This window comes from Lolium rigidum, chromosome 3 (assembly GCF_022539505.1).
Source record: "Lolium rigidum isolate FL_2022 chromosome 3, APGP_CSIRO_Lrig_0.1, whole genome shotgun sequence".
Taxonomy (NCBI): domain Eukaryota; kingdom Viridiplantae; phylum Streptophyta; class Magnoliopsida; order Poales; family Poaceae; genus Lolium; species Lolium rigidum.
In genome coordinates this window covers 293,691,812-293,702,052 of record NC_061510.1, presented here as the reverse complement: position 1 = coordinate 293,702,052, position 10,241 = coordinate 293,691,812, and the positions used below count along the sequence as shown (strand labels likewise).

At 49.7% G+C, this 10,241-nt stretch overlaps 1 pseudogene; it reads left to right on the top strand.

Annotated features, from left to right (window-relative positions):
- The first annotated feature begins 6,129 nt into the window (after positions 1–6,129).
- Positions 6,130–8,256, top strand: LOC124696683 (annotated as a pseudogene).
- The last annotated feature ends 1,985 nt before the right edge of the window (positions 8,257–10,241 follow it).

Genomic DNA, 10,241 nt, shown 5'->3' with positions numbered 1-10,241 from the left:
TATCAACTCTAGAAACAAGAATATCAATTTTATTGAGCTTTTCCTCAACAGATTTGTTAAAAACAGTTTGTGTACTAATAAATTCTTTAAGCATGGCTTCAAGTCCAGTGGGTGTATTCCTATTATTGTTGTAAGAATTCCCATAAGAATTAGCATAACCGTTACCATTATTATAAGGATATGGCCTATAGTTATTACTAGAATTGTTCCGATAAGCATTGTTGTTGAAATTATTATTTTTAATGAAGTTTACATCAACATGTTCTTCTTGGGCAACCAATGAAGCTAATGTAACATTATTAGGATCAACATTAGTCCTATCATTCGCAAGCATAGACATAATAGCATCAACCTTATCATTCAAGGAAGAGGATTCTTCAACAGAATTTACCTTCTTACCTTGTGGAGCTCTTTCCGTGTGCCATTCAGAGTAATTAACCATCATATTATCAAGAAGCTTTGTTGCTTCACCAAGAGTGATGGACATAAAGGTACCTCTAGCAGCTGAATCCAATAAATTCCGCGAAGAAAAATTTAGTCCTGCATAGAAGGTTTGGATGATCATCCAAGTAGTCGATCCATGGGTTGGGCAATTTTTAACCGAGAGATTTCATTCTTTCCCAAGCTTGAGCAACATGTTCATTATCCAATTGTTTAAAATTCATTATGCTACTCCTCAAAGATATAATTTTAGCAGGGGATAATATCTACCAATAAAAGCATCCTTGCATTTAGTCCAGGAATCAATACTATTCTTAGGCAGAGATAGCAACCAATCTTTAGCTCTTCCTCTTAATGAGAAAGGGAACAATTTTAATTTTATAATATCACCATCTACATCTTTATATTTTTGCATTTCACATAGTTCAACAAAGTTATTGAGATGGGCAGCAGCATCATCAGAACTAACACTGAGAAAATTGCTCTCGCATAACAAGATTAAGTAAAGCAGGTTTAATTTCAAAGAATTCCGCTCGTAGTAGCAGGTGGAGCAATAGGTGTGCATAGGAAGTCATTATTATTTGTGCTAGTGAAGTCACACAACTTAGTATTTTCAGGGTTGGCCATTTTAGCAGTAGTAAATAAAGCAAACTAGATAAAGTAAATGCAAGTAAACTAATTTTTTTGTGTTTTTGATATAGCAAACAAGATAGTAAATAAAGTAAAACTAGCAACTAATTTTTTTGTGTTTTGATATAATGCAGCAAACAAAGTAGTAAATAAAATAAAGCAAGACAAAAACAAAGTAAAGAGGTTGGGAAGTGGAGACTCCCTTGCGAGCGTGTCTTGATCTCCCCGGCAACGGCGCCGGAAAAAGAGCTTGATGGCGTGTATTTCACACGTTCGTTGGGCAACCCCAAGAGGAAGGTATGATGCGCACAGCAGCAAGTTTTCCCTCGGAAAGAAACCAAGGTTTATCGAACCGGGAGGAGCCAAGAAGCACGTTGAAGGTTGATGGCAGCGGGATGTAGTGCGGCGCAACACCAGGGATTCCGGCGCCAACGTGGAACCTCGCACAACACAACCAAAGTACTTTGCCCCAACGAAACAGATGAGGTTGTCAATCTCACCGGCTTGCTGTAACAAAGGATTAACCGTATTGTGTGGAAGATGATTGTTTGCGGAGAAAAGAGTAAAAACAAGTATTGCAGCAGATTTGTATTTCAGTATTAAAGAATGGACCGGGGTCCACGAGTTCACTAGAGGTGTCTCTCCCATAAGATAAAAGCATGTTGGGTGAACAAATTACGAGTCGGGCAATTGACAAATAGAGAGGGCATAACAATGCATATACATGTCATGATAAGTATAGTGAGATTTAATTGGGCATTACGACAAAGTACATAGACCGCCATCCAATCGCATCTATGCCTAAAAAGTCCACCTTCGGGTTATCGTCCGAACCCCTTCCGGTATTAAGTTGCAAAGCAACAGACAATTGCATTAAGTATGGTGCGTAATGTAATCAACAACTACATCCTCGGACATAGCGCCAATGTTTTATCCCTAGTGGCAACGAGCACAGACACAACCTTAGAACTTTACATCGCATCGTCCTGGTGTCAATGCAGGCATGAACCCACTATCGAGCATAAATACTCCCTCTTGGAGTTAAAAGCAAAAACTTGGCCAGAGCCTCTACTAGTAACGGAGAGCATGCAAGATCATAAACAACACATATGTAATAACTTGATAATTAACATAACATGGTATTCTCTATCCATCGGATCCCGACAAACACAACATAGAGTATTACAGATAGATGATCTTGATCATGTTAGGCAGCTCACAAGATCCAACAATGAAGCACAATGAGGAGAAGATAACCATCTAGCTACTGCTATGGACCCATAGTCCAGGGGTGAACTACTCACTCATCACTCCGGAGGCGACCATGGCGGCGTAGAGTCCTCCGGGAGATGAATCCCCTCTCCGGCAGGGTGCCGGAGGAGATCTCCGGAATCCACCGAGATGGGATTGGCGGCGGCGGCGTCTCCGGGAAGGTTTTCCGTATCGTGGTTTTTTCGCATCGGGGGTTTCGCGACGGAGGCTTTAAGTAGGCGGAAGGGCGAGTCGGGGGCGCGACGAGGGGCCCACACCACGGGCGGCGCGGGCCCCCTGGCCGCGCCGCCTTGTGGTCCGGCCACCTCGTGGCCCCACTTCGTATGCTCTTCGGTCTTCCGGAAGGTTCGTGGCAAAATAGGCCCTCGGGTCTTCGTTTCGTCCAATTCCGAGAATATTTCGTTACTAGGATTTCGAAACCAAAAACGAGCGTAGAAACAAGAATCGGCACTTCGGCATCTTGTTAATAGGTTAGTTCCAGAAAATGCACGAATATGACATAAAGTGTGCATAAAACATGTAGGTATCATCAATAATATGGCATAGAACATAAGAAATTATCGATACGTCGGAGACGTATCATCCCGCCATGCCAAAGAAAGAATGCCAAATCCACAGGTCATAATCTGCCACAGCTTCAAGCACCACACTGCAATATCCATGACGCCCTTTGTATATACCTTGCCAAGCAAACGGGCAGTTCTTCCATGCCCGGTGCATGCAATCGATGCTTCCAAGCATTCCGGAAATCCTCTGGCAGCATTTTGTGCCATGATCCTTGCAGTCTCTTCCTCAGTTGGCCCTCTCAAGTAGTATTTGCCAAACTTTACCACCACAGCTCGGCAAAACTTGTACATGCACTCAATGGCAGTGGACTCACTCATGCGAAGGTAGTCGTCCTGTGTATCGGCATGTGCTCCGTATGCAAGCATCCTCATCGCGGCGGTGCACTTCTGAATCGACGAGAACCCGACAACGCCTACAGCGTCGAGCTTGAGCTTGAAGTAGGGGTCGAACTCTCGAACGTCGTGGAGGATATTCATGAACATCCCCTTGCTCATCCTGTACCGGCGCCGAAAATTGTCGGCATGTGTTGCATCGTCAGCGAAGTAGTCGTTGTGCAGCATGGCATGCCCCTCCATCCTCTGCCGGGGCTTGGACTTCCTTCTCCCCGGCCTTGATCCTCCGCGGCGCGACCTCTTCCTATTCTTCGCCTCGGCGTCAAGCATGTCCTGGAGGGACGCGATGATCAGCAAATGCTCCCAGAGGTCGTCGTCGAAGGCTTGCTCGTCCTCCAGCAGCAGGGCAACCATCTCATCGTCGCTATCCATGTCTAAAAGCAAAATCAATGGTTAAAATTGCACCGAGGCAAACGACGCAACGAACAGCGGCCAATCGCGCATACCAGGAAAGTCGTCGAGCACCTTGTGTGCGCGGAGGTGGGGCGGATTTGACGCCGCCTTCTGGGACGCGATGGCCAAGCGGCGGCGGCAGAATGACCGGCGGGAGCGCCAGCCGCGACGATGGCGTCGACTCTCAGAAGAGATCAGACGCTCAAACGGCCGGCAAATCCAGCGGCGGCGGAAGGGTGGGAGACGCGGGAAGGAAGGAGCGACGAGAAAAAAAGGCGCGAATCAACAGTTTATGCAACACGTCGCCGGCATGTGGGAGCCCACGTCGCTTCGCGTCGCTTTTCGTTGTGTCCGGCGTGCCCGGAGCGTCCCCTGTGGAACAGGGACGGCCTCGGCGCCGGACACCGTATCAGGGCGCGTTGGACAAAAATGAACTTTAGGGGACACGGCTAAAACCATTTTTTGGTCCGGCGCGCCCCAAATTGCTCTGGGGACGTGACTGGAGATGCTCAGATACAGGTGTGTGTGTACACTGCTGTAGTGCTGTAGGTACGGTACTACGGTTCACTGTAAAAAAGAGGTTTTCGCCTTCTCTCCACGGCGATTCCACCCAAAGCCAAAAAGGAAAATTTCCGCCACCGAGTAAATTACATATAGGTACCACTTTTGGGGCAACGGTTGCGAGTTGGTACCATCTTTGGTAATTTTAACAAATAAGTGCAACTTCTGGGGCAACTTGTAACAGATAGAGCAACTCTGGTGTTGACAGCGAATTAACCACGCGGACCCACTTGTCAGAGCAAACGGCCGTCGGCCAGCCATTACAGCACGAGCTGATAAGGAGCGGTCCGACTCGACCCGGTGGGACCAGGTCGTTGACTCCCTCCCAACACGCGCGGCTCGCTCAGGTCCTTCGAAGCGCCGCCGCGCCGCCGCGCCGCATCACCGCACCCCTCCGCACCAACGGCGCTGCCACCAGCGCCGCCACTCCCGGTGATGCAGGGCGAGGAGAGGCGAGGCGGAGCTGGCGCGGGCAAACACAGCTGGGGGCCGCTCGCCATCAAATCGAGGCCTTTTAGGCCTGAACCAGCGCGAAAGCTCGTCCATGGATTAGATCCTCCGCCGCATCCATCTGGAGACTCACCACTGTGTGGGCATGCGCATGGCCTTGACCCACTTGAAGAAAGCAGTGGACTCGCCCTGTCCACGGAGCTTGTGCAAAAATAGCTCGCAGTTCACGGCGACGTAGTGTGTGCTGCCGGCGGGGGAGAGGAGTAGCGGCGACGGCCGAGTCACCGACCTCCGCGGCGAAGCCGACCGTTTCAGGCTGCAGGTCCTCCAGGAGCGCCTCGAGGGGCCTGGTTGCCACGGTGCCGGCCACGGCGAGTCGGGGGAGGCCGCGCTCGGCGCGACGTGGCGCACATCTTGGCCTGCAGCGCGGCGAGGCAGGGGAGGCCGCGCTCGGTGCGGCTCGGCCTGCAGCGCGGCAAGACAGGGGAGGCCACGCTCGGTGCTGCTCGGCCTGCAGCGCGGCCAGGCAAGCCCGCGCTCCATGGCTCCACCTTGCTGCCGACCACCGCGTGCCACCTCTACCGCCACCCGATTCTCCGTCAGCTCCTCCCGCGTCCGTGCCCCACGCGCCGCCTCAGCCTCGCATGCGTGGCGCCGCCCATCGCCGCCATCAGCTCGGGGCCGCGCGCCTCAACCATGTGCGTCGCCGTGCCGCCGCGTTTCAGCCTCGCGTGCGTGGCGCTGTCTGTCGCCGCCATCAGCTCGGGGCTGCACGCCTCAGCCATGCGCGCCGCCGTGCTGCCGCGCCGCCGCCGGGTTCAACTCCGGCGTGGATACTGCGAGCAGTGCATGGCCTCCGGCTAAGAACCGAGCGCCTGCCAGGGACGGCCGCGGGCGCATGCGAGCTCGGAGATAGGGAAGATGTGGGCGCCGGCGATCTGGACGCTGCTCTGACTCGCGAACGGGTCGGGTCAACGGCAGGAAAAAAAAAGGAAGAAAAAAATTACGAAGGAAACCTAACGGCTGTCCGACGGCCGTTTGCTCTGACAAGTGGCCCGCGTGGTTAATTAGGTGTCAACCTTAAAATTGCTCTATCCGTTACAAGTTGTCCCAGAAGTTGCACTTGCTTGTTAAAATTACCAAAGATGGTACCAACTCGCAACCGTTGCCCCAAAAGTGGTACCTATATGTAATTTACTCCCCCAAATCCCATCTCAAAAAACAAAAAAAAACCCCAAATCCCCAAACCCTCGTCGGTTCCTTCCATTCCGGCAGGCGGCAGCGGCGGCGGCGGCGACCTGTCCCCATGGACCGCCACCAGGGGCAGCGGTGCAGGTGTCCCCATGGCCCCCGGTGTACCCGCGGACCGCGCCATGGAGGCCCCGCTGCGGCGGCCCTTGACACCCATGTGCGGGCCTTCCCCATGGACGCCGACGAGCAGGCCCTGTGGAGGGCGTGCGGCATGAACCCGGTGAGCCTCGAGTCCGACGTCACCACCATGCTCACCTGCCTCCACTACATCCTTCCCGGCCGCCCCGTCGTCTCCCACCACGCCGCCCTCTCCGCGCTCCTTCCGCCGCCCCACGACGGCGCCGACCGCATCAGCGACCTCCCCGAGGACCTCCTCCGCAACATCGTCTCCCGCCTCCCCGCCAAGGACGGCGCGCGCACCGCCGCGCTCTCCTGCCGCTGGCGCACCCTCTGGCTCTCCATCCCGCTCGTCCTCGTCGACGCCGACCTCCTCCCCGCCGGACGCGGCTCGGGCCTCCAGGTCGCGCGCGCCGACGCGCGGCGCGTCGCCTCCGCCATCACCCGCATCCTCGAAGCACACCAGGGGCCCTTCCACTTCGTCCACCTCATCTCCTGCTACATGCAGGAGACCCCCGGCCTGCTCGCGCGCTGGCTCCAGCTCCTCGCCGTCAAGGGCGTCCGGCAACTCTTCCTCGTCAACCGCCCGTGGCCGCTCGACATGGCCCTCCCCGCCACCTTCTTCGGCATGGCGACCCTCACCCGCCTCTACCTTGGCGCCTTCGGGTTCCCTCGCACGGCTGGCCTCCCGCGGGCAGTGGCATTCCCGCACCTCCGCGAGCTCGGACTCTGCTGCATTGCCATTCAGAACCGGGACATGGACTTCGTCCTCGCCAGGACCCCTGTGCTGGAGATCCTATGCATCCAAGCCAACATTTTGCTCAAGTGCCTCACCCTCGTCAGCCGCAGCCTCCGGTGCGTGCAGATCATAGAAGGCATTGATCTGAATATCGATGTGAAGGATGCCCCGCACCTTGAGAGGCTCATCATCTGGACATCATCCGCCCGCGATGGCTTGCACAGGAGCCTCAAGATTGGACATGCCCCCGCGCTAAGCATGCTTGGCTATTTGGAGCCGGCACGCCACGTGCTATTGATCGGCAACACAACCATCAAGGTGCAAACTGCTCTCCTCAAGTTTTCTGTTATTTCAGTTCCACAATACTATATATCTATGAAGTATGAAGTTTGGGTGCACTGCAGGCTGGGATAAGGGCAAGTCATAGTACCATAGTCCCAAGCATCAAGATCCTCAGCTTAAGAGTGTGCTTTGGAATCCACTACGACGATAAAATGTTGCCCAGCTTCCTCAGATGCTTTCCCAATGTCGAGCGGCTGCACCTCGAGGTAGCACCCCCTCACTTGTTTAGTATCATCTGTATATATATTGCCGAGGCAATCACGTAAAGCTGAAATTTTTACTGATTTTAAACCAATTTACAGTCCAATGAAGCTCATGAGCCTACTGGCAAGCTCAACACCAAGTGCTGGAAGGAGGCAGGTCCCATCGAGTGCATCCAGTCAAACATTAAGCTGATGATCTTCTATGCCTTCCGAGGGGAGCGGAACAGAGCTTTCCTTCCTCAAGTTCTTCCTGGAGAATGCGCGGATGCTGACGAAGCTGGTCATTGTGTATTGCAAGGGAAGTTTCAGTTCAATGACCGAGGCAAACTCCAAAGTGAAACCTCTGTTTGCTGCAAAATGGGCCAGTCCAGACTGTGTACTGCAGCTCTTCGAGAGTGCACTTGAAGTAGGAGATGACAAGTGGTTGTTGAACTTTGAAGCAGGATCTGATTTCTCTACAAGGGACCCGTTTGCGTGCACTGCTGCTCTCCGGGGGTGCAATATCTGAGGAGAAGGCAGGTGTTCACTGAAGATTGGAGAAAGGTTTTGATTTTCTACCTGTGCTCTGGTTCAGTATCTACATGGAAGGCCCTGTTTTGGATCGTTGGCTTTTGATTGTCAGAGGTCCTGGTTTTATTTCCATGACAACCTTCAGAAGTTGATGTGAAAAACAAGTGTTGCTCAAATGCAGTTTCTGTATTGTTTAGCTCTGACCTAATGTTTATCAGGTGAGAACTCACAATTTCTGATGAACGTGTTGCGTGATTCTGGCAGACAGGGATATATTCATGAGCTATTTCGTGCTTTACTAATTTCCTTTAGAATGCTCCGTGAAATCTCTGTTCTATCTGATGTACCCTGGATTATTATGCTCGTCTGGAAAGTCAAATTATTGTCAGAGCTCAGCTCTTATATGGTCTTTATGAGTTATTCTACTGTTATGTGCACTGGAAATCATTTGGGTCATTCATGTGTTGCTCAGTGGTTGAGCAATCTCATATCTGAGTACGTAGAAGGAAGAGGAGAAGAAGAAGGAGCTTTCGCAAAAAAGAAAAAGAAGATAGTAAGTAGGGATTCTTATCTGAGTCGTAGGTTGGAAGAGATTTGTATCCGAAATCCTGTCTATCCATCTTTCTGAAGGACCTAGTCATATCACAGTATATCCAAATAAGTCCAAGCTTCGTGGGTGTCACCAACTGTGATCCAGGCACACAGAGGTTGTTGTATCGCCATTAAGTATGGTGGACCAGGTGAAAATAAGCTCAGTACAACAACTTTTGCTGCAAATGAGAGCAAGATAAATGTCTAAACAGTCAAATTGTCACCAGAGCTCTTTTCTGTGGTCTTTATGGTTATTCTACTGTTAGATGTGTACAGTAGATCCTTTGCATTACATGCATGAGAGGAAGAGAATAATTCGACACTGCACTTTTTTTTGATGGGTAGTGATTAAGATCTGGATCCTGCATGTTAGAGTTCAGAACAGGTGTGGGAGGATGCTGCTACATTTTTGGTGGACGTAATGCTAAAATTATGGATTACTCTCCCTTACTTTTTTCTTCTTCCTGTGGACTATGCTGAAGTTTTCCTTTTGGACATCTTATTTGTTTCATCCAGTAACAGGCATATAAATTCTGAGCTGGAAAACACAAGGAGGCCAGGTGGCCTTCCTGGTTGAAATTTTTCTATGTTCTATTATCTTATTTCAGAAAGAAAATGCATGCTTTCTTCCGCTGGGACTTGAATGCTTGAAATCAATCTACCTGGGCATTTCATTTGCAGATTAACATTAGTTACTACTGACCTGTAATATAATAAGTTAATTTTACACTGTCGGTCAGATACTTTTCCTTGTCAATGGCCCAAAATATTTAGTTTGTATAAGCTGCTGTAAAGAGTCGTTTGAATGATTGAGTGGACGACTAGAGTTTATGTATAATCAGGTGCCTCCGCTGATGTCCTGATGCATTCATGTTTAGGCTGCTCATAGTGGGGAGTAACTTAGACTACTAACATATGCCATGTTATTAGTCTAGGTTACTACCTTCATAGTGGGTAGTAACTTATATGTGGTGTCATGCATTGTGTTATTATTATGTTGTAGACTCATTTTGCCTTGGGGTGTGTGATGTTATGGTAACATAGCTAGTTATCACCTCACTCTCTTTCTTCATTTATTCGCATGCCATGTCACCAAAATGCCTTGAGATGTGTGATATTACTAGCTATGTTACTCCCACTATGAGCAGTCTTACACATTTATAATTAATGGATTTTTTTATTGTGGTTATAAAAATTTATTCTGTTCATTATTGTCCTGATTTCTGTGTCTGAACACAGTGAAACTGTTGTTGCGTAAGCACAGGGTTTGTCCAATTTTCTGCCGGGACTTGCATTGTGATACTAATTTTATTTGACTTTTGTCCATACTGTACTGAAATCCTTGCTAAGATGTAACACGTCCTATTAGTTAAGAGGATATTTTTTAGGTTTCCGTGTTAATGCATCTAGGTTTGATAGACTGACCTTTGGCTTCTACCCTTCCTGCTTGTAACCACTGTTTAAGCATTTTTTTGGTGCCGTGTGCTTCCTGGCATTACAGGATGTATTTTGTTGTCGGCACGTTTCTGAACTGTTCCCATCCCCAAAGAGGTGCACCTTTTGTTGTTGTTGCAAAGAGGCGCATTTTCTAATTCTCTCTTTATTAGCCACACAGTTTCTTGTATACCTTCTGAGTAAGAATGTCTTGTGTGGGTTAATCACTGCGTATTCGATCAGTAAATTAGAAATTGCATTAAAATGACCACAAATAGAACAATTTACAACTCTTTAGTGATTTGTGCATTTTTTATTATTATTTATGCATGTCTGCTATAGCAGATA